At 43.3% G+C, this 20,737-nt stretch overlaps 1 pseudogene; it reads left to right on the top strand.

Annotated features, from left to right (window-relative positions):
- Window positions 1-1,739: 1,739 nt before the first annotated feature.
- LOC144226805 (large ribosomal subunit protein uL6-like) lies at window positions 1,740-20,276 on the top strand (annotated as a pseudogene).
- Window positions 20,277-20,737: the final 461 nt, after the last annotated feature.

The following is a 20,737-nucleotide window of genomic DNA, read 5'->3' as shown; positions in this document are numbered from 1 at the left end:
TCATGATCTCACAGTTCGTGGGTTCGAGCCCCGCGTCGGGCTGTGTGCTGACAGCTCAGAGCCTGGAGCCTGCTTCAGAGTCTGTGTCTCCCTCTCTCTCTGCCCTCCCCTGCTCACATTGTCTCTCTCTCTCTCTCTCAGAAATAAATAAAACATTTAAAAAATTTAAGAAATTGCCACAGCCACCCCGCCTTCAGCAACCGCTACCCTGATCAGTCTGCAGCCAACAACATGGAGGCCAGACCCTCAACCAGCAAAAACATTACGACTTGCTGAAAGCTCAGATGATGTATAGCATTTCTTAGCAATAAAGGATTCTTACATTACAGTATATACATTGGTTTTTATAGACATAATACTATTGCACACTTAATAGGCTACTGTAAAGCATCAACATAACTTTTATATGCACTAAGAAGCAAAAAAATTCATTTGACTCATTTTGTTATGATATTCCCTTTATTGTGGTGGTCTGAGGTATGCCCTTTTTTAAAGATTTATTTTTAAACAATCTGTACACCCAATGTGGGACTCGAACTCACAACCCCGAGATTAAGAGTAACATGCTGCACCAACTGAGCCAGCCAGGTGCCCTCCTCTCTTAATGTGAATGTACAGTAGTGAAGAACAGCAATTACTACTAGATTTCATGTCATTGGTTGATTTGTGCTAAAGCACCAGCAGTTATATCCATCCCTGCTCTTGCATCATCTGTGCAAATATTAGGATAATAATTAGAACAATATTTTAGTATTATAATGAAAATAAACTGGATGTTGTGGATCTCCAGAAAGGGTTTTGGAGCTCTGAGGAGGTCATGGGCACACTTTGAGAGCACCATTTGATTGTACACATACAGGAAAAATAAAAGTGAATTAAATTGTCAAAAGCATTGTTAAAGGTTCTTTACAGTCAGAGTCTACTCTTTTGAAGCACTTTTTGACTTGTGGGCCAGAAGTTCACACAATGTCACATTCTGTGTCATACAAATTACTATCACATATAATTGTGATTTATCCGTCTCTTAAAGCAATATCTAGAGTCATGCAGCAATATTAAAAAATGGTATGTTTCATGAAGGTCACATCCAAACCTACATGTATATAACTTAAGCATAACCTGAACTGGTTAATATTACTAGATATATATTCCTAAGGGCCAATATACAACTGTTGCAAGAACAGTGGTAACCTGTGTGTCCCCCAGAACCAAGCCCTCTGGGGTTAGAACATGACGCCTTTGGGAAATGCTACTTGGTGAATACAAGAATCTACTGCATTCACTTTGAGAGAAACAATTTGAGAAATTAATTAATTTATATTTTCACCCAAGTGCTTCTCTATCTCAGGTGTCCCCCAAAGTCAAAACCATTTTTCCAAAGTCAGCAAGGTGCCTCCCAGAAACTTTCACGTTGTTCAGTTGTAATCAGCTTTCATTCTGAGATCATAGAGCAAAAGACAAGACCTGTTAAGAAATACTGCCCTGGAGCCTGGATGGTGTTAGCTATGCGCCATGGATGTTTAGGAGTCCGGGTTATAACGTGTCAGTTGTGAACACTAGACTCTGAGGGACAGAGGTGACCATGGGTTCTCCGCTACATTGTTTTTGAGCTTTTGTAACAAGTGAGGCCTTTAGAGTAGGGGACCCAGCGTTTCGGAAGGAAGACAGCCAAGTGTTGATTGGCTCTGTAATGCTTTTTTCAAGTTGAGTAAGGACTCATCTTGTGAAAAGGCTGGGAGATGACCAAACTGGAGCAGAAGGGGCACAATGAAGATAAGAGCATGTCTGGCTTTAGCACCAGTGGGTGAGGTCTGCTGCCCCTGGAGCGCCAGCCGCTGTGGGTTCAGTCTTCGGACCGATGTCTTATATTGCTCGCATTTATATGATGTTAGGGAAATTTGCTCATAATTGACATTTAGAAACATTATGAAACCACACATGAGGAGCAACAATCAGACAAACACGCCAAAACATAAGCTATAAAACTTGGGTTGGCCAAAGTAATCTCAGCAACTTATGAGAACTGCTTACCATTTATGCATAATTACTATGCAGCAAAATGTTAGACGCATCCGTGAAGGTGCTGAATGAGCTTTTCTGCACAGTTTTGATAACACTCAACTCAATTCACAGACACACAATTATCGTAGTTTACAGCACGTGACACAGCAGTATTTTGTCGGCATAAAATAAATGATGCACTTCCTGTGACTGCATTAAGCTCCTAGCGTTCATTTATCTCCACAGATATCTCCCTACAGAAATTCCAGTGGGGTGGTTGAGAATAGATGCTCAGCTGTGGACCAAACATGTAATGCCCGGAGGTCCAGCTGGGACCCCTCAAGTTCAGAGGAGGAGCCAGCGTGAAGCCAAGGGTGGGCCCAAGGCTTTTGTGGAAACACCCTATTGTCTCGGGTGTTGGCACTGAACGTGCCTATTGTGAACGTGCGTCCCCACTAAGTTCGTGTAAGCAAATACCATTAAGTGAACAAAGTCTCTTGAGACTTACACTCTATCCGTTCACCAGAGCTGACCCCGAAGAGCGATCTGTGAAGGTGAAGGTGCACGGTGTTACTGTTACAGCCAGGACGTAAGGACGTAAGGAGAAATGTGTACACAATCAAACGAGACACTGTGGATTTTTGCTGAGAATAACTCTGACTTAGTATACTTTTGGTGTCAGGAAGGATACAGAGAAAGACTTTGCTAAAATAACAAGGTGACAGAAACAAAGCATATGAAAACAGAATGTGTAAAAAATGGAGGTATTCATGTCATTCCAGCTACTGCTTATAAAAGCTGTCATCCTTTATTTCTTTAAATGTTAGTCATGATCCTAAAAGCATTACTGGATAAGGCCTGCTGTCTGTAAGATCCATAGGGCAGGGAAATGGAAACTTAGGTGGTTGTCTTTCTTATTAGGACCGATTTCAGGAAATTATATTTACTTGTACTCAAAAATGCTGCCACTCTTACTTCCAGAGCTGCCAGTAATGGCTTAGATTTGGCCTTTGACATGGTGTTCTTTTTCCACCTGAGAGTAGAGGAAAATGAATTGTGGGAGGCAGTGCAAACCCCAGTAAAGGATGTTTGAAAAGCAAACCTGGCATTTTAGGTATTTAGATTAAGCACCGTTTGATCAAAATTAGTCAGGCAGAGAGGCTCTCATTTTTGCTAATGATACTTTGAAGATGCAAGATAAATTTATCTACGTCTGGACTGAGAAACGGAGACATTGGTGGGGAGTTAGGAGAAGCAGGCAGCATTAAAAGCAAATGCATTTAAAATTTTCCTTTGTTACAGTTCTGTTGGTTTTAAAGAGCCGTGCTTTTCAAATTATAGCATTAATTAACACGTATAATTCTGTATGGTTGATGGGCTGACTCATCCATTTCTTTTTTGCCAGTGTCTTAGAGTTACTGTTCGGGGAAATTACTCTTAAAGCTGAGCTCTTTCTAAAGTGCCCCAGGTAATTAATTTTACCATAGATTCGGGTGGTAAATATCAATCCATTACTGTGTTAGGTAGAACTAAGAGAAATGTGGTTGATGGTTTTGTTCTTACTGTGAAATTTTCAAGGAATGATTTGAGTTTGTATAAAATGTTAGCACACTCATTCATTCAGTGTCTTAGGTTGGGCTCCTCAGACACAGATACTGAGTGGGGGCACCTGGGTGTCTCAGTTGGTTAAGTGTCCGACCTGGTCATGATCTCATGGATTGTGGGTTCGAACCCTGCCTTGGGCTCTGTGCTGACAGCTCAGAGCCTGGAGCCTGCTTTGGATTCTGTGTCTCCCCCCACTTCCGTCCTCTGCCCCCACTCATTCTCTGTCTCTCACTCTCTCTCAAAAATAAACATTAAAAAATTAGAAAAGAGGGGCGCCTGGGTGGCTCAGCGGGTTAAGAGTCTGACTTCGGCTCAGGTCATGATCTCACGGTTCGTGGGTTCGAGCCCCGTGTCGGGCTCTGTGCTGACAGCTCGGAGCCTGGAGCTGCTTCAGATTCTGTGTCTCCCTCTCTCTCTGATCCTCCCCTGCTCATGCTGTCTCTCTCTCTCTCTCTCTCTCTCTCTCTCAGAAACAAATAAAACATTTAAAAAATTTGTTTAATTAGAAAAGCAGCATACTGAGCTAAGGAGCCCCGCTCTCCCCTCTCTGTCCTCCTCTTAGCCCCCTCCCAGCCTCCTGGGCAGGGGAGCTGTGTTCTCTTTATTTATCAGTCAGTCCTTGGCTGTGGGCTGCCCGGGGGAGGCATAATTTCCAGGGACTCAGGGCCCTGCCTGAGATGGCAAAGGACCTCTGTTCTGGTAGCCCCGGAGCTGTGCTTTGAAGATGAATTGTGAGGGGTGGGGGAAGGCATTGGACTCAAAAGCATATAAAGGTACGCAAAGAAACACTACAAGAATAAAAAGACCTGATTAGGAAGGAGACCCAAAGTGCCCACTGCACTCAACAAATATTTATTGAACACCTATTATTTGGTAGATACTATTCAAAGCTTGAGAACTGAGTGGAATAGAAGACTGGACCTTCTAGACCGGGGAGCAGAGACAAATAATATAAGTGAGGCAATCCATGAATGACATAACAACTTGGTGATACGTGTCAGGAAGAACACAAAGCCGGGCAAGGGAATAGACGATGATCGGGGTACTAGATGAGACAGGGTAGTCAGGGCAGGTTAAATTAACAAATTATGTAAGAGATGTATTTGCATTTTCAGGGGCTGTCACTTGGGAAGTACTAACATTGTGTATTGTTTCTCCCTAACCCTGGGAACTTCTTTCACAGGGAGCTTCTAGAAGGGAAGTGAGTCTTCTATTTGAATAAACCCATCACAATGGGTATTCTTGACATAGGAACAACAAACATAAAATAAAATGCCTAAAAAATGTTTCCCCTCTGCATTTATTTTTTTTCCTCTGCATTTATTTTTAATGTTCTGAAGGGAAACATTTGGGGCAGCAAAGGAAAGAGAAAATTGGTTTTGGAAGTTAAGAATTCTGATCATGTACATTGGAAAGCATCACAATTCTTTTTNCTTTTAATCTTGATGAGGTCCCAACAGTTTATTTTTGCTCTTGATTCCCTGGAAAGCATCACAATTCTGATGGAGAACTTAAAACAAAAAAATCTAAGTTATTTAGGGGATAATGAGTAGAAAAGGAGGAAAGTACTGTAGTCTGGCTTAGAATATAAAGATATCCTCAGTATTTAAAGCTAAAGATCCTGGAAAATCTATAAAACACAGTATAGGGGCGCCAGGGTGACTCAGTCGGTTAAGCATCTGACTTCAGCACAGGTCATGATTTCACGGTTCATGGGTTTGAACTCTGTGCTGACAGCTCAGAGTCTGGGTCCTGCTTCGGATTCTGTGTCTCCCTCTCTGCTCCTTCCCAGCTTGTGTTCTATCTCTCAAAAAATAAATAAGCCTTAAACTTTTTTTTTTAAGTGACACAGACACTTGAAAGAAAAGTATGTGGTGAGGTCAGCATTGCAGGGTGGTTATCAAAGGTCAAGTACGGATCTCCTTTTGTTTACAGAGGCAACTGGACTCCTGTCATAGATTCAAGCTAAAACTCAAGTGATTACAAATCTATTAATGTCTGGGATCAAGTTGGTGGGGGATCTTACTGGAGAGTGCTGGGTTAGAAATTCTTTCTCTTCCCACCTGACCTTAAAAAAGAAATTCTTTCTCCTGAGTATTTCACCTGAAGACATTTCTGGCAAAGCTCATTTACCTACTGTCTCACCACCCCTAATTGCCCTTTGGTGTTTTGGGGCCAGAGATGTCAAGAGGTAATGGTGGAAGGAGCAAAATAAGAATTTGCTAGAGCAATAGAATAGTTTCCTTTCGTATTCTCTGTGATAAATGTTTCAGAGCTTTTCTATTAGGGAAGAGAGAAGATAGGATGTAGATTTTAATGGTCACAGTGTATAATTTTTAGTAAGTAATGCTTCCCAGCTTTGGTTTATTAGAAAAATATGTATCATGTTAAGAAATTAAATGGATTGTGGATTTTGAAACTTTATTAATGAGCATTACTATCCTGATCAAAATGCCAGTATTTACTAAAATTTAAAAATTAAACAGTAACTGGGACACCTGAATGGCTCAGTCAGTTAAGTGCTGACTTCAGCTCAGGTCATGGTCTCACCGTTTGTGAGTTCAAGCCCCATGTCGGGCTCTATGCTGACAACTCAGAGTCTGGAGCCTGCTTTGGCTCCTGTGTCTCCCTTTCTCTCTGCCCCTCCCCTGTTTGCACTCTGTCTCTCTCTCTGTCTCTCTCTCCCTCCTTCTCAAAAATAAAATAAATATTAAAAAAAAGGTTTTAATTAAGCAATTAATTAAACAATTAATTTAAATAAGTTAATATAATGTTGAAATGAATTATGTGGCAATGCCCTTCAGACACCTGTTTTATTTTTATTTTATATTTTTAAGTTTTGTTTTATTATTTACTTTTGAGTGAGAGTGAGAAAGAGAGAGAGGGTATATGCCAAGTAGGGGAAAGGCAGAGAGAAAGGGGGAGAGAGAGAGAATCCCTACTTGGAATCCACTGTCAGTGCAGAGCTCAATTCCGGGCTGAAACCCATGAACCATGAGATCATGACCTCAGCCAAAGTCGGACACCCAGCCAACTGAGCCACCCAGCTGCCCCAGACACCTATTTTAAAAGCAAAAAGAATGCTATTGGTGGATAATGAAATATATAACAGATATTTTTCCCCTTTGGTCAGCCTAACTATAGAGAAAAGCACCTGGGGACTCTGAAATTAGAACACTCCAAGAGCCATCTGTCACTCAACAAGCATATATTGATCATCTACTGATCTAGCTGCTAGAGATTTCATGGTGAAGACCACAGGCATGGACCACAGGCTTACATTCTAAACACGGGATATAGACACACGCACATTATAAGTGTTGTGAAGATCATAATTGGAGCTACAGGACAGAGCGAGGGTTGGCAAACTTTCCGTGAAGGGCCAAATGGCAAATATTTTAGGCTTGCAGGTCGTATGATCTGTCTCAATGACTCCAGTCTGTAGCTTCAGTAAGAAAGCAGCCATAGCCAATAGGTGAATGAAAGGGCATGGCTGTGTTTCGACAAAACTTGATCTACAAAAACAAATAAGCAAACAACCCCAAACCAACAACAGGTGGGCCAGATTTGGCCTGCAAATATAGTGTGATGCCTCCTGGGGTACAGTGTCACTGGGGTGAGGGATGGTGACCTTAGACCCTGTTGTTAAGAGAAGACTCATCTGAGGAGACAACATTCAGGGTGAAAGTAGAACGATGGGTGGCCAGCCACATGAAGCATGGGGAAGAGCATTCCAGGCAGAGGAAATGGTTAGGTCAAAGGTCCTGGGGCAGGAACAGTCTGGGTCCCCTTGATGTGGGTGGCCATCTCAATTTCACTGCGTAACGCTGGGCAAGCCACTGAATTCTTTGAGCTCTTTTTTCACAGATAGAAATGGTGGTAACATGCTGCTTACAGGCTTTCTGTAATGTAATGTAGGTGAGAGCATTTTTTTCCGGGCAAATGTTAGGGAGTATTATTAATAACTAGGATTCAGAAAAAATAGTTGTGAATAAACTTTAATAGAATCAGGATTTTGGTGTCAAAGTACAGGTGCTTTATAGTAGCTCTTCACATTTTTATTACTGGGTGTGTTATTTGATCTGTAGCTTATTATATGGTGTGCTAATGCTTAGTCACCAAATTACTTCCTGCCAACTGCTTCTCAATTTTAGTCATCCGTCTTCTCAACATTTCTGAAAAATTGTCGTTGTTATTCTCTATATATGTTGGACCCATTGTTGTTAAATTTTTCCTTTGTTCTGTTGTTTTCTTAACTCAGAAACAAACAAAAATATTGGGAAATCCGCAGACCTCGAAGTTTTATTTCTGTGAAAGCCTCTGGGCCACCGACGACCTAGCAGTCCGACGAAGTCAGGCCTCAGAATTTCCTCAGATTATCGAAGGACTGGGAACAGCATGGCCTGTAAGTCAGTTCGTGACCTAACTATGTGTGCCATTAAAGCTTGTGCCCGTCACCTCATGACATGTTTTTCCCCAGCTTTGTGTCCCCATCTCAGTTCTGCAGCCAAAGCTCACGCCACCTCTGTGTTGCTGTGCTGTGAACCCTTCCTGGCCCACACGGATCTTTTAACTGTGGTGGGGGGAGGGGAGCCCGTGTTGGGAGGGAGAGGAGGAGGACCTGGGCAGTCATCGTGTGGAGACAAGTCAAACAGACCGCTGCCTCGCTTTACGCAAGATGGGAGCTGAGTAGATCAGGGCAAACCCTCCACAGATACTTACATCAGGGCTTTTGTTTCTAACCAAGGATGTGTCCACCAAGCAAGAATGTGGGAGTGACAAAGAAACTGGATTCTCTTCTGTGTAATAATGTGACTTCCTGATTCTGTGGAAGGAAAAAATGACAATGATTGCAGTAGGTATGGCTTTAGACCATCCAGGAACATAATGTTTGTCCCTGGGGGATGTGTGGATGGAGCTGGTATAATGAGTCCCCCTTTGAATCAATAAGTGTTAAGTAAACAGGTGATTGCCCTCAGCTCACCCTTGTAAGGAGCCCACCCTGGACAGCCCCTGCCTCCCAATTGCTGGTTGTCCAGGCACATGGGGGCGTCAATCAACATCGTGGCTGGTCTTACTGGAGCCCCTGCGGAAAGGCCCAGACGTGGGGTGCGCTCTAATAGGGAGAGGGTTATGCATTCTAGGGTGAGGATGCATCTCTCTGTGTGAGGGGCACAATTTTCCAGAAGGTGTGGAGGTTTTCCTTCCAAAACCTAGAGGCAAGAATCTCTTTGAGGGAGGCATTTCGTCGATATGAGGGCTCCAGATTCAGAATGTGAACAGCTNATAAGTGTTAAGTAAACAGGTGATTGCCCTCAGCTCACCCTTGTAAGGAGCCCACCCTGGACAGCCCCTGCCTCCCAATTGCTGGTTGTCCAGGCACATGGGGGCGTCAATCAACATCGTGGCTGGTCTTACTGGAGCCCCTGCGGAAAGGCCCAGACGTGGGGTGCGCTCTAATAGGGAGAGGGTTATGCATTCTAGGGTGAGGATGCATCTCTCTGTGTGAGGGGCACAATTTTCCAGAAGGTGTGGAGGTTTTCCTTCCAAAACCTAGAGGCAAGAATCTCTTTGAGGGAGGCATTTCTATATGAGGGCTCCAGATTCAGAATGTGAACAGCCTGGTTCTGAGCCCGAGCGGGAACCTTGCTGTGAAGAGTTAACCTCTTAGGCTCCTGCTGCCTTTGGATTCTGAAGAAGATCAAACTTAGCATTCAGCTTAACGTTTCATTTCCTCATTCCCTTTAAAATGACCTTGACCCTTCAGTAAAGAAGTTGTCTCATGATATAGGGGAATTGGGGGTGCTGGATTGCAAGGTCAAGGCAGCACAAGAGAAGGTCTGTGTGTCTGAAGACCCTGCTTAGGGGCAGCAGGACCGTGAATGGGGGCCTCAGCAGAGAGAGGGGCACTGGCTGTCAGCCCGAAGACAGAACTCTTTGTCTTAGGAGCTTCTCAACCCTTCACCCTTCTGTCCAAACATTGTGGAAGTGCAGAAAGGACGATGGGGAAATCTCAAGTGTAAAGTATAACTTACTCATAACGAGATCACTTGAATTGTAATTTATGATTAAAGCCTTAAACTGGAAGATTATAATTCTGGTGACATGTAGACATTGCCCAAGATGTGAGGCAAGAAGTATATTCAGGAGTAAAAAACAAACAAACAAACAAACAAACAACTCGGCTGCACTTGCGGAATCATTGCCTCTGGGCCATTTTTCATTGATCCACCACGAGGCCAGCCCTGGTGGATGGCAATGGCGGAATTTACTACTCATAACCCAGAAAAGCAAAGATTGCTGAGTCATTAGCCCACGTGATGGATAGCCATAAAATATGCGGGTGGTGAATAATGTATTTCTCTGCCTGTTCTCCCAAAGGAGGACCTCTTCCCTGGAATAGTATCTCTTCAAAGAGCACATGAATACATTTAACAGAATAAGATGCAATCAGAGATGATTAAAAACATAGGTGATGCAGATTACAATGCAGATCAACAAGAAAGTATTTTCACTAAAGTACCTGGATGTTTCTACCTTGATAGCCACAGTGTCTATTTCAGTCTGCTAATGGATTTGCTATAAAGCCCTATTTTGAAAGCGATAATCACTGGGGTCAATCGCTACGACAACCTTTTGTGTACCTCTCCCACGTCACACAACCTGCTTGGCAAAACCACAGCCCCAGATCAATCCAAACCTGCCCAGCACCTGTACAGTGGATTGTGGCAGGTGAATACACACCACCACCACCCTGGTGTTAATTGAATTATTGACCCTAAACCTCAAATGAGACTTTAATGCCATACTTTTCTCCTCCATTTACTCTTTCACTGTCCTGGGTGACTTTTCTCTCCCTGATCCCTTTTCTCCTCCTCCTCCTCTTCCTCATTCTTGCTAAATTGAGGTATAATTTACACTCACTGAAATGCACAGATGATGTGCAATGACATTGACAAATGCACATTGTGTAACCCACACCCCTATCAAACACAGAATGCTGTAGATCCCTACCCCCCTCAAAAAGTTCCCTCAGTCCCTCCCAGCTAATTCCCACACCAGCACCCCCAGCAGCAACCACGGTTCTGACTTCTCTCTGGAGGGATAAGGTCACCCCTTTTTCTTTCTCCTCAAATCTCTAGCTCCTCTTCCCCATCCTCACTCTCAGCTGCTCATCTTGTTTCCGACTTCGTGGAGAAAATAAGAGCCACAAGAAGAGAACGTTCATATGCTCTCCCTGCCACTTCTTCGCATCTACCAGCACTTGCAACGTGCCATCTTCCAGAGGAACTGTCTGGGCTCCTGTCTGAAGCTAAGCCCGCTCATCCCCTCGCATATGGTCAAGAAGAGCACTCCAGCAATTCTTTCCTCTTTCTTTCATACACTTTTCCACACACTACTGGACCCATTCTCACCAGCATTGATTTCTCTGCTATTACCGATTCCATCCGAAAAGAAAAACAAAACAACTCCCCTCAAGCTCCCCATCCCCATTAGCCCTCGTTTCTTTGCTCCTTATCACAGCAGAAATCAGAGTGCAGTTCATATTCTCTAACTGGAATGCTTCTTCCCTATTCTCTCAAATCCTTTCTACTCAGGCTTTTTTCTTGCCACCCCATAGGAACTGCTATTCTCCAGGTCAGCAAATGATCTCCACATCACTGAATCCAAGAGTAAAATTAAAAATCTGTGATGGAATCAGCCCCTCTTGTCACCTTTGATAAAATATTCTTACAACACTCTTGTGGGTTTCCTCACTGCTCCATTCTTCTCGAAGTTTTCTCTTCTGGCTCCTCGTCTTCTTCTAGAACCCTCCATGTTGGTGTGCCTCAGGCTCAGCCCTTGGTCTCCTCCCTTTCTCTGTCTACATGCCCTTTACAATTGCATTGGGCTCATGGCTTTAAATGCCAACCACATGCCGGTGTTTTCCAAATTTATGTCTCCAGCCCAGATGTCCGACTTTAAATCCACACTTACATTATCCAGGTTCTCACTGGGGATCTCTGCTTAGATAGACGGCTCGACCTGAACATACCCCAAACTGAAGTCCTGATATTCCGTAAACTACTTCACCTGTAGCTTTGCCATTTAGGTTGATGGCCAGCCATCCTTGTGGTTGCTCAGACCAAGATCTTCAAGTCACTCTTGACACATTTCTTTCACTCATACCGCACATCCAATCCATTGAGAAGTTGTTGGCTCTGTGTGGCTGATGGTATTACTTTTCATCAAATAATCCAATTTCCCTTCCTCTTGCGCCCCTCCTTGCAGGATTAAATATCCCCAGTTGTTGAGTTTAGAAGTAATCATATGACTTGCTTTAACGAAATAAATGTGGGCAGAATTGATGGATATCATTTCTGGCCGATTCTCTAAGAGCCCCCATGTATGGTATGCACATCTACTTTCTCCTGCTGCCACAATGATCTACAATGTTCCAGACAGAGGTTGCTTTGCCAGCCTGGACCTGGACTCAAAGCCAAATCACAAGGAGCAGAGCCGCTGCTGACTCACACCTCACACTGGAAATTAAGTCTTGTAAGCTGATGGTTTGGGGGCCTCTTGTTACTGCAGCATAACTATCCCTTCGGGCCAGTACACTCTCTTCAAAAAGTGTACAGAATCTGCTCACTTCTACTACTACTGTGGTTTGAGCCACTGTCTTCTCATGCCTGGGTTCCTACAGTAGCCTCTTAACTGGTCTCCCTGCTTCTTTCCTCAGCCTCCAAGGGTCAGTTCTCACTAAAGCAACCAGAGAGATCCTGTTAAAACCCATTACAAGGGGCGCCTGGGTGGCTTAGTCGGTTAGGCGTCCGGCTTTCGCTTAGGTCATGATCTCGCGGTTCGTGGGTTCGAGCCCCGCGTCGGGCTCTGTGCTGACTGCCAGCTCGGAGCCTGGAGCCTGTTTCAGTCTGTGACTCCCTCTCTCTCTGACCCTCCCCTGCTCATGCCGTCTCTCTCTCTCTCTCTCTCCTAGAAATAAAAAAATTTAAAAAAAAAAACAAACAAACCCATTACAAGTCTCTGTTCCAAACTCTATAATGGCTCTTAGTTTCATGAGCCAGTCCTTGCAAGGACGAAGAGGCCCACGTGACTGGTGCCATTACCTCTCCCCTCACCTGCCACCATTCTCCCCCTTGCTCAGTGTATTCTAACCCCACTCACCTCCTTGCTATTCCTCAGCGCAGCAGCCACCTTCTCGGCTTGGGGCTTCTCTCTGAGCTCTTTCTCTGTTGAGCAGGCTCTTCTCCAGAAGGCCTCATATCAAACCTCATTGCCTCCTTCAAATTTTTGCTCAAATACCACCCTCTCAGGGAGGCCCTGCCCTGATCCCTTTCTTGACAGTTGTACCCCTTCCTCTCTCACCTCAGTACCTTTCGTCCCCCTTACCTGCTCTACCTGTCTCCCACATAGCGCCTGTCACCTTTCCACACACTATATCAGTTACATTTTACCTCGTATTTAGTGTTTTTTGCTTATAGCCTGCCTCCCCCATTTGAAAGTGAGCTCTATGTGGGCAGAGACCTGTGTTTCATTCACTGGCTAGACTGCACATGATGTCTTTAGTACTTGGGCGAACTAGAGAAAATGTTTATTCCCCGTAGGATACAGGGAAGCTGGAAGAATGTGATGCTAGGAAGAGAAGATGGCTTTACAAATCAACACAAGGGTACCAGGGCCCCACCTACACCCACTCAGAAGGCCAGGAGACAGTGGTGCTGAGTGGATAATTGGCTGTGGCCATGGTTATGCCTACGGCTCTTCTCATTGGGAGAAAAACCATAAATGCTTGCTCTGCTGTCAAGGTACTTGGGTTTCTTATATTTCAGATATGCCATAGTTACATAGGGCATGAGTTTTAGAACCACGCTCATCTGTTACCCAGGAGTTTTTCTTATGTATGAATATGCCACCCATCCCTAACTCTTTGTGTATCCATGACCATGGATCCATTAGAGGCTGGGTCCTCTCCTGGGGAGTAAACGACACAGCTCATTTATCTTCTGGGCCAGGAACTTAGAATAATGGCTGGAACTTAGTAGTTGCTTGGTCAATTTGTAGAATGAATGAATTCAGAAGAACAACCAAGTCCAGGAATAAAAGAAGCATCTTCTTAAAGTGTGGCTGTTCAACCAGACTATAAGCAAACTCTGTCAGATAAGACTGATGATGGTAATTATGAGTGGAATAATTGTCTGTTTGAGGCTTAACAGTGGGCTTATTTCCCAATTAAACACTCTGAAATATTTGGGGTCTCGGACAGAAGTTCAAGTCCAGTGTTATATAAGGTTTTTAAATGACTAACGTGTTCTAACTTTTGAGCAACACTAGTTGACTTGCTGTTAGTAGTTAAGAACATAGACTCTGGAGCCTGATTAGGTTTGAATTCTAACTCTCACTTACTAGCCAAGTCACTTAATGCTCTCACTCATTTCCCCATTTGTAAAATGTTGGCAATAATAATAATTCCTCCCTCATAGGGTTATTATGAAGTTAGATAAGTTAACGCATAGAAGCACTTACATCAATGCCCAACACATAGGGAATAACATAGGTTTGCTATTATGTTGTAATTATTGTGTATATTCTAGCTACCCTCTCTACCTGTTGTACTAAGTGAATTATCTACCTGTTGTGCATTCTGAAAGCCAGGAAAAGACTGAGTTCTTTAAAATACTATTGCCAAAAGATTGGTCCCCTATGAAGTATGCTTGGTCAAAGTTGGCCTATTAGTTTCCTGTTTGTTTGACTTTTGATAGGTGGGATGAATCATAGAACAACTTTTGTTCTTTTACAATAGACTTTAGATTCTTTTTTTGTAAATTTTATTTTTAAGTAATCTCTACATCCAACATGGGGCTTGAACCTATAGCCCCAAGATCAAGGCTTATGTGCTCTATCCACTAAGCCATCCAGGCATCCCTCCCCTTAATCTGTAATAATATCCCAGCTTTCTCAGGAAAGAGGGAGAGGTCCAAAGGTAAAGAAGATTGTTGACATAGCTCCCAGAAAAACAAACCTTTTCAAGATGTGTGAAAATGTGCATTCAATAGGAAATGGGGATTACCGGTAAACTTTCTTCTTAATTCTCTTACAGTTGATCCTTGAACAATGCAGAGATTAGGGGTGCCAACCCCCAAGCAACTGAAAATCTGCATATTACTTTTGACTCCCCAAGAACCTAACTGCTAATAGCCTACTATTGGCCAGAAGGCTTACTGAAAATAGAAAGTCTAGGGGCCCCTGGGTGGCTTGGTTGGTTGAACATTTGACTTCGGCTCAGGTCATGATGTCATGGTCTGTGAGTTTGAGCTCCACATCATCTTCTGTGCTGACAGCTCAAAGCCTGGAGCCTACTTCTGGTCTGTGTCTCCCTCTCTCTCTGCCCCTCCCCTGCTCATGCTCTGTCTCTCTCTCTTTCAAAAATAAGTAAACATTAAAAAAATTAAAAGAGTCTATAAATACATATTTTGTATATTCTATGTATTATTACTGTACTCTTACAATAAAATAAGCTAGAGAAAAGAAAACGTGAAGAAAATTGTAAGGGAGACACAATACATTGACGGTATTGTACTGTATTTATTGAAAAAACTCCTGTGTAACTGGACCCACACAGTTCCAGCCCACATTGTTCAACGGTGAACTGCATTTTCTAAAACACGCCCAGTGAACATGGATGTTTAAAAAATTTGAGTAAATATGATCTTTGATAAGAGAGAGGATAAAACTCATATGAAAATCTTGTTAAACAACTAAAAGATCAACTAAAGGAAGACACAGCAGGGCAGATCAAGTGAGGTGCAGGATGGAGCTTGGGGCTTGAGGGAGCACAGGGAGGAATGTGTGAGAGATAGGAGTGACAGGCAGGCTTCCCTATAAACCTCAAGCCCTTTGGAAGAGTAAAGAGACAATCAGGAGGCCAGAAAGACTCTTAGCTGATCTCTGAACAATGTTTGAGCACCTGGATGGGAATCACTATGCTAGAGACTGTAGGAGAGATAGCTAAGAACAAGACAGGGTCTCTGTCCTCCAATTGCATCAGACATGCCCTTCAGAGGACCCCGACTCTGTAGCCATTGTGTCACCCCCAGGGAAGGAATCGTAAAAGCCCAATGCCAGTACTCTTCAAAGTACCCTCTGCAGACCAAGCATATCAGGAATATGAGAGCTGACTAGGGAAATTGCAGGTTCCCAGACTTCTCTATTCCTGATGAATCAGAGTGTCTGGGGCCCAGAGCCAAAGGCTCTGGCTTTTAATCAAGCACTGTGGGTGATTCTTATGCACAATTTAAAATGTTAGAACTCCCACTGCTTTGTAGTAGGTACCAAATGCATTATAAGAAAAATTGCTTCTGGCTGGAGGGTGGGGCTGGATAGTTTTGTGGAGAAAATTTTGAACCAAGGCTTTGGCTGGATTTTGCTACCTGTGGCAAAGAGTGGGGGAGGGGGGCACGGTGTTCTAAGAGCAAGGACCAGGTTGGTCCAAGGCAATGAAGCCCATGGGAGGCCAGTGATGGTAGCCTAGGGAAGAGCTGGCAGCTCCGAGGCTTCAGGCAGACACTCACTTGCAGACCAACCAGGTGACGTGTTTTCCTTGTACGTGGCCGTTCTGCCATCTCTAAGGCGTTCTCTTCAATGCACAACCAGAAAGATGCTCAAGAAGAATTTCACCATGGAAAGCCGGTTTTGCTTTGTGCCCACTTGTCACTGAGTGAAGTAAGCTCACCGGCTTTCTGCCTTCTGTCAAGTCAGCTGTTCGCTGAATTCAAGCAGAAGCATGAGAACTTTTTGTCACTCAGGCTGGAATTTTGCCATCCTTACCACTCGAGACACCGCAAGCGGGCTATGTTTCCACGTGGAAGACCGCACACTCAGTGCTACTGTCACCTAGGGCAGGGCAGGACAGCGCAGTGAAAACCAGGCCAGCACTTGGAATACCAGATGGGTTTGCCATCTTGGGCAGCCTCTGGGGTGCATGAGTGGCAAGCGGCAGGAGATGAGAAGTTACTAAATAGCATAAACGCCCTGACCAACTGTTGAGTCTGTATGTGGGTTGGTACCTCCCTTACTCAACCACCTGGAAGTTGTCAATCAACTGAACAACAAGCATTTAATGTCTGATCCTGCTCTTAACTCAGTGCTCTCAGCCTCCACCCCTTTCTTGATTCCTAGCTGATGCTATTTGAGGGTTATAAGGGATGAGAACTTGGTACTCGTCTCCCAATGAAGCCTGAGGCCTGGGCTCACCACTCTGTAACCTCACTACTATAGCCCTGCCTCCTTTCTGGCCCCCCATCATTGTGGTATGGCAGAAAAACATGATGAGCTGGGAGTACCATATGGACACAGTGTGACAGGCATGGAGATATGCTGCCCAGATTTCCCTCCCAGGAAGGATGTGTGGTCCCAGCCCTGGGCATGCTGTCCACAGACAGTTGTCAGCCATCAGCCCTTTGGGGTCTCCTCCAGGGCCATGTCTACATCTAATGACTGACTGAGGCAGGTGTATACAAGCTTGGCTATTTGGCCCAGTGCTGGACAACACTGATGAACTTCCCAATTTTACTTCTGGTCCCTTCCTTCCACAGATGTTAATCCTAAAGGTATTTCCCTAATAAACAGCCACAATCTTAGTCCATTTCACAGTCCCCTTCCTAGAGAACCCTACTTCCGATGCATGAATTTGAATTTCAACCAATTAGGAGAGCTGTGATCTTGAGGAAGCAATAACTTGCTTTCTGTAAGACTTAACTTCTCTGCAAAATGGGAATAATGAGTCATTTCTTCATTAGATCATTGTGAGTTCACTTAGTTTAATATGGTGCAGAGTAATCACTCATAAATATTAGATACCATAATTTTGGGTGAGTTATATAACGTCTATGAGTCTTACATCCTTTATCTAAAAATGAGAGTAATACAACTTACATTCAGGATTTTGGTAAGGATTGTATGTCACAATATATATGTGTGTGTGTGTGTGTGTGTATCAGGTACTCAACAGATCCTCCCCTCCCCCCATTCCCCTACAATTTTCCCTTTAAAATATCAACAGTACCTTTATATAGTGAATTTTAAAAATAATTCATGTTTATTTTCTTTCCCTTTATTGGTTACCATTCATCAGAGTATAGGGTGGTTGTATTTGGAGGAGGAAAACTGAATGCAAAGCAGAAAGGTGGGGGCTAGGGTGGAGCCCTGGTTTTGTGCCTCACTCCCTCTTCCATTACAGTTCAAAGGCCAGCTCTTCCACGAAGCTCACTCTGACTGACTCAACACATTCTGTGAAACCCACAACCTTTATCTCCCCTCTCCTTTCCACTTTTGTAATCCTTATGGTACATTCCTTATTTGATATATCATGTTATTGTTGTCTCTGAGAAGTGGGGATAATATCTGTTTTTCAAAGAGAGGACATTGGGCTGAACACTGCTTTGTTCCCTGGGAGTGTTCTTTGTGTCCTACACTAGTTTATAGTGATGGACTCTTACAGCAATGCTGAGTCCTCCTAGAAGCTCTGTGGGATGCTCCGGGAGTTTCCTGGTGAGTTGGCAAGGAATATGAGAGCCAGACTGGGTCTTCTGAGGCGCTGTGGTCCCTCATCTTAGTCATAGGGGAATTTTGTTTAGGTCAGCAATCTTTAAATAATGACATTTTAAGGCTCATGTGAAATTTGCATAGCCCCATCTTTATTACGTCTTCTTTGTTTTATAACTTGATCCTCTTTTGTTTTGTTCCTGCTTTAAAGCTTGTTTAGTTGTAGGAACATTGTCTTACACTGACGCCTGCTGGGCAGGTGGGAAATAACGGGTGACTGCAATACTGGTGTCTAGAAACAGAGAAATTGTCTTCCTCATTGCATTGATCTTTAAGAAGCATCTTTCTTACAGCTATACTAGTTTTAAGCTTCCATTTCCCACTTCTCATTCTAAATGTAAAGGTCCATATTAGATTTTAGGTTTCTTGGGTATGAGGATTTCATCCAGGTAAAATGCAAAAAGCCCAAAATACCTTTAATCAATGTCATTCCATAGATATACTTACCATTTCATGATGAACAATAAGGTCACACTCATTGGATGAGACCTTGATTCTGCAAGCACTACAGCTCTGAACAGCTGGTGTCAAGTGAGACCAAGGCAGAGTGTGGGCATTCTTTCTTCCTCCTAGATTCTCCAATGGGTGGGGGTGGCAAGGTGCCCTCTCAGCTGGATCAAAAGCACTCCACATTTAAGAAACACAACAGATGAACACAGGGGAAGGGAAGGAGAAATAAGATAAAAACAGAGAGGGAGACAAATGATAAGACTCTTAAATACAGAGAGCAAACAGGGTTGCTGGTGGGGTGGTGCTGGGGGCTGGGCTAAATGGGCGTTGGGCATTAAGAAGGGCCCTTGTTGGGATGAGCACTGAGTGTTATATATGTAAGTGAGGAAATCATTAAATTCTACTCCTGAAACCATTGTTACACTATATGTTAACTAACTTGAATTTAAATAAATAAAAATAAAAATAAAAATAAAAAAACAAAAGCACTCCATGATGGCGGTAAGAACCATCTGTGAAGAATGTGGTAAATTCTTTCCTTGAAGGTTTCTCCAGGGATCAGGACCCCAGTAAAAATTCATCCAAGTGTTTTATCATCCTCATGTTACAAACCCATCTCTCTCCTGCTTTTGTCTAAAAGTTTCTTTTGTTTGTTCTCCTAAGATTTGGAAATGATTAACCAAATTCTACTCATAAACACTTTACAAAATATACCAGTAGATTATATTCTAATAATTATCTCCTTACCAACCCCTTTGCTGGCACAGAGTGAGCTCTTAACTGGTATTAAATGTGGTATGACAAAGTAATAAAGAGCTTTAGAATCAGGCTATGATGTTATACACATACACATACACATAAATATGTAATATTAAAATATACATATATATTTTAAGTAGGCTTTATGCCCATTGTGGAACTTGAGCTCATGACCCTAAGATCAAGAGTCACAGGCTTTACTGACTGAGCCACCCCCAAACCTTTTTCACTGTACTTTTTCTTTTGTTAGTAAGGTAATCATTTTTGCTGCATCTACTGCAAGAATCAAGACTATTCTCAGCAATCAGACTGTCGACATTCCAGAAAATGTCGACATCACTCTAAAGGGATGCACTGTTACTGTGAAGGGCACCAGAAGAATCCTGCAAAGGGACCTCAGTCACCTCAATGTAGAACTCAATCTGCTTGGAGAGAAAAAGAAGAGGCTCTGAGTTGACAAATGATGGGGAAATAGAAAAGAACTGGCTACTCTGGGTGCCATCTGTAGTCATGTGCAGAGCATGATGAAGGGTGTTACCCTGGGCTCCCAGCACAAGATGCGGTCTGTGTATGCTCACTCCCCCATCAATGCTGTTCTTCAGGAATGGTTCTCTTGTTGAAATCTGAAATTCCTTGGGTGAGAATATCTCCACAGGATTCAGATGAGGCCAGGTGTTGCTTGTTCAGTATCTCGAGTCCAGAAAGATGAGTTAATGCTTGAAGGGAATGGCATTGAACTTGTATCAAACCCAGCTGCTTGATTCAGGCATGCCACAACATTTAAAAAGAAGGATATCAGAAAACGTTTGGACGGTATCTATGTTTCTGAAAAGGAAACAGTTCAGCAAACTGATGAATAAGATCTACGTTGTCCAGCTACAGAAAGAGCAAGATGGTGGGTGACTTTTCAGACTTATTTGTGATATTTTAAAGATGCAATAAAAGACGCCTGGGTGGCTCAGTTGGTGAGGTGATTGACTCTTGGTTTTGGCTCAGGTCTTGGCCTCACAGTTGGTAAGTTTGAGCCCATTGGGTTCTATAGTGACAGCACGGAGTCTGCTTGGGACTCTCTCTCCCTCTCTCTCTGCCCCTCTCCCACTTTCTCTCTCTCTCAAAATAGATAAAATTTTTAAAAAGATCAATAAAAGCTGTATTGGCTTGGGAGGAAATAGTGTAATCATTAAAGGTACTTTCTAGTGAGTTCTATAGTTTTCTCATGCTGTGTGTGTGTGTGTGTCTGTGTGTGTGTACACATATAATGGACTATTATTTAGCCATTCAAAGAAGGAAATTCTGCCATTTTTGATGACAACATGGATAA

The sequence above is a fragment of the Crocuta crocuta genome, unplaced genomic scaffold (assembly GCF_008692635.1).
Source record: "Crocuta crocuta isolate KB4526 unplaced genomic scaffold, BGI_CrCroc_1.0 scaffold103, whole genome shotgun sequence".
Lineage (NCBI taxonomy): Eukaryota > Metazoa > Chordata > Mammalia > Carnivora > Hyaenidae > Crocuta > Crocuta crocuta.
The sequence above is the reverse complement of the archived record's forward strand: the minus strand, read 5'-3'. Positions and strand labels throughout refer to the sequence as shown.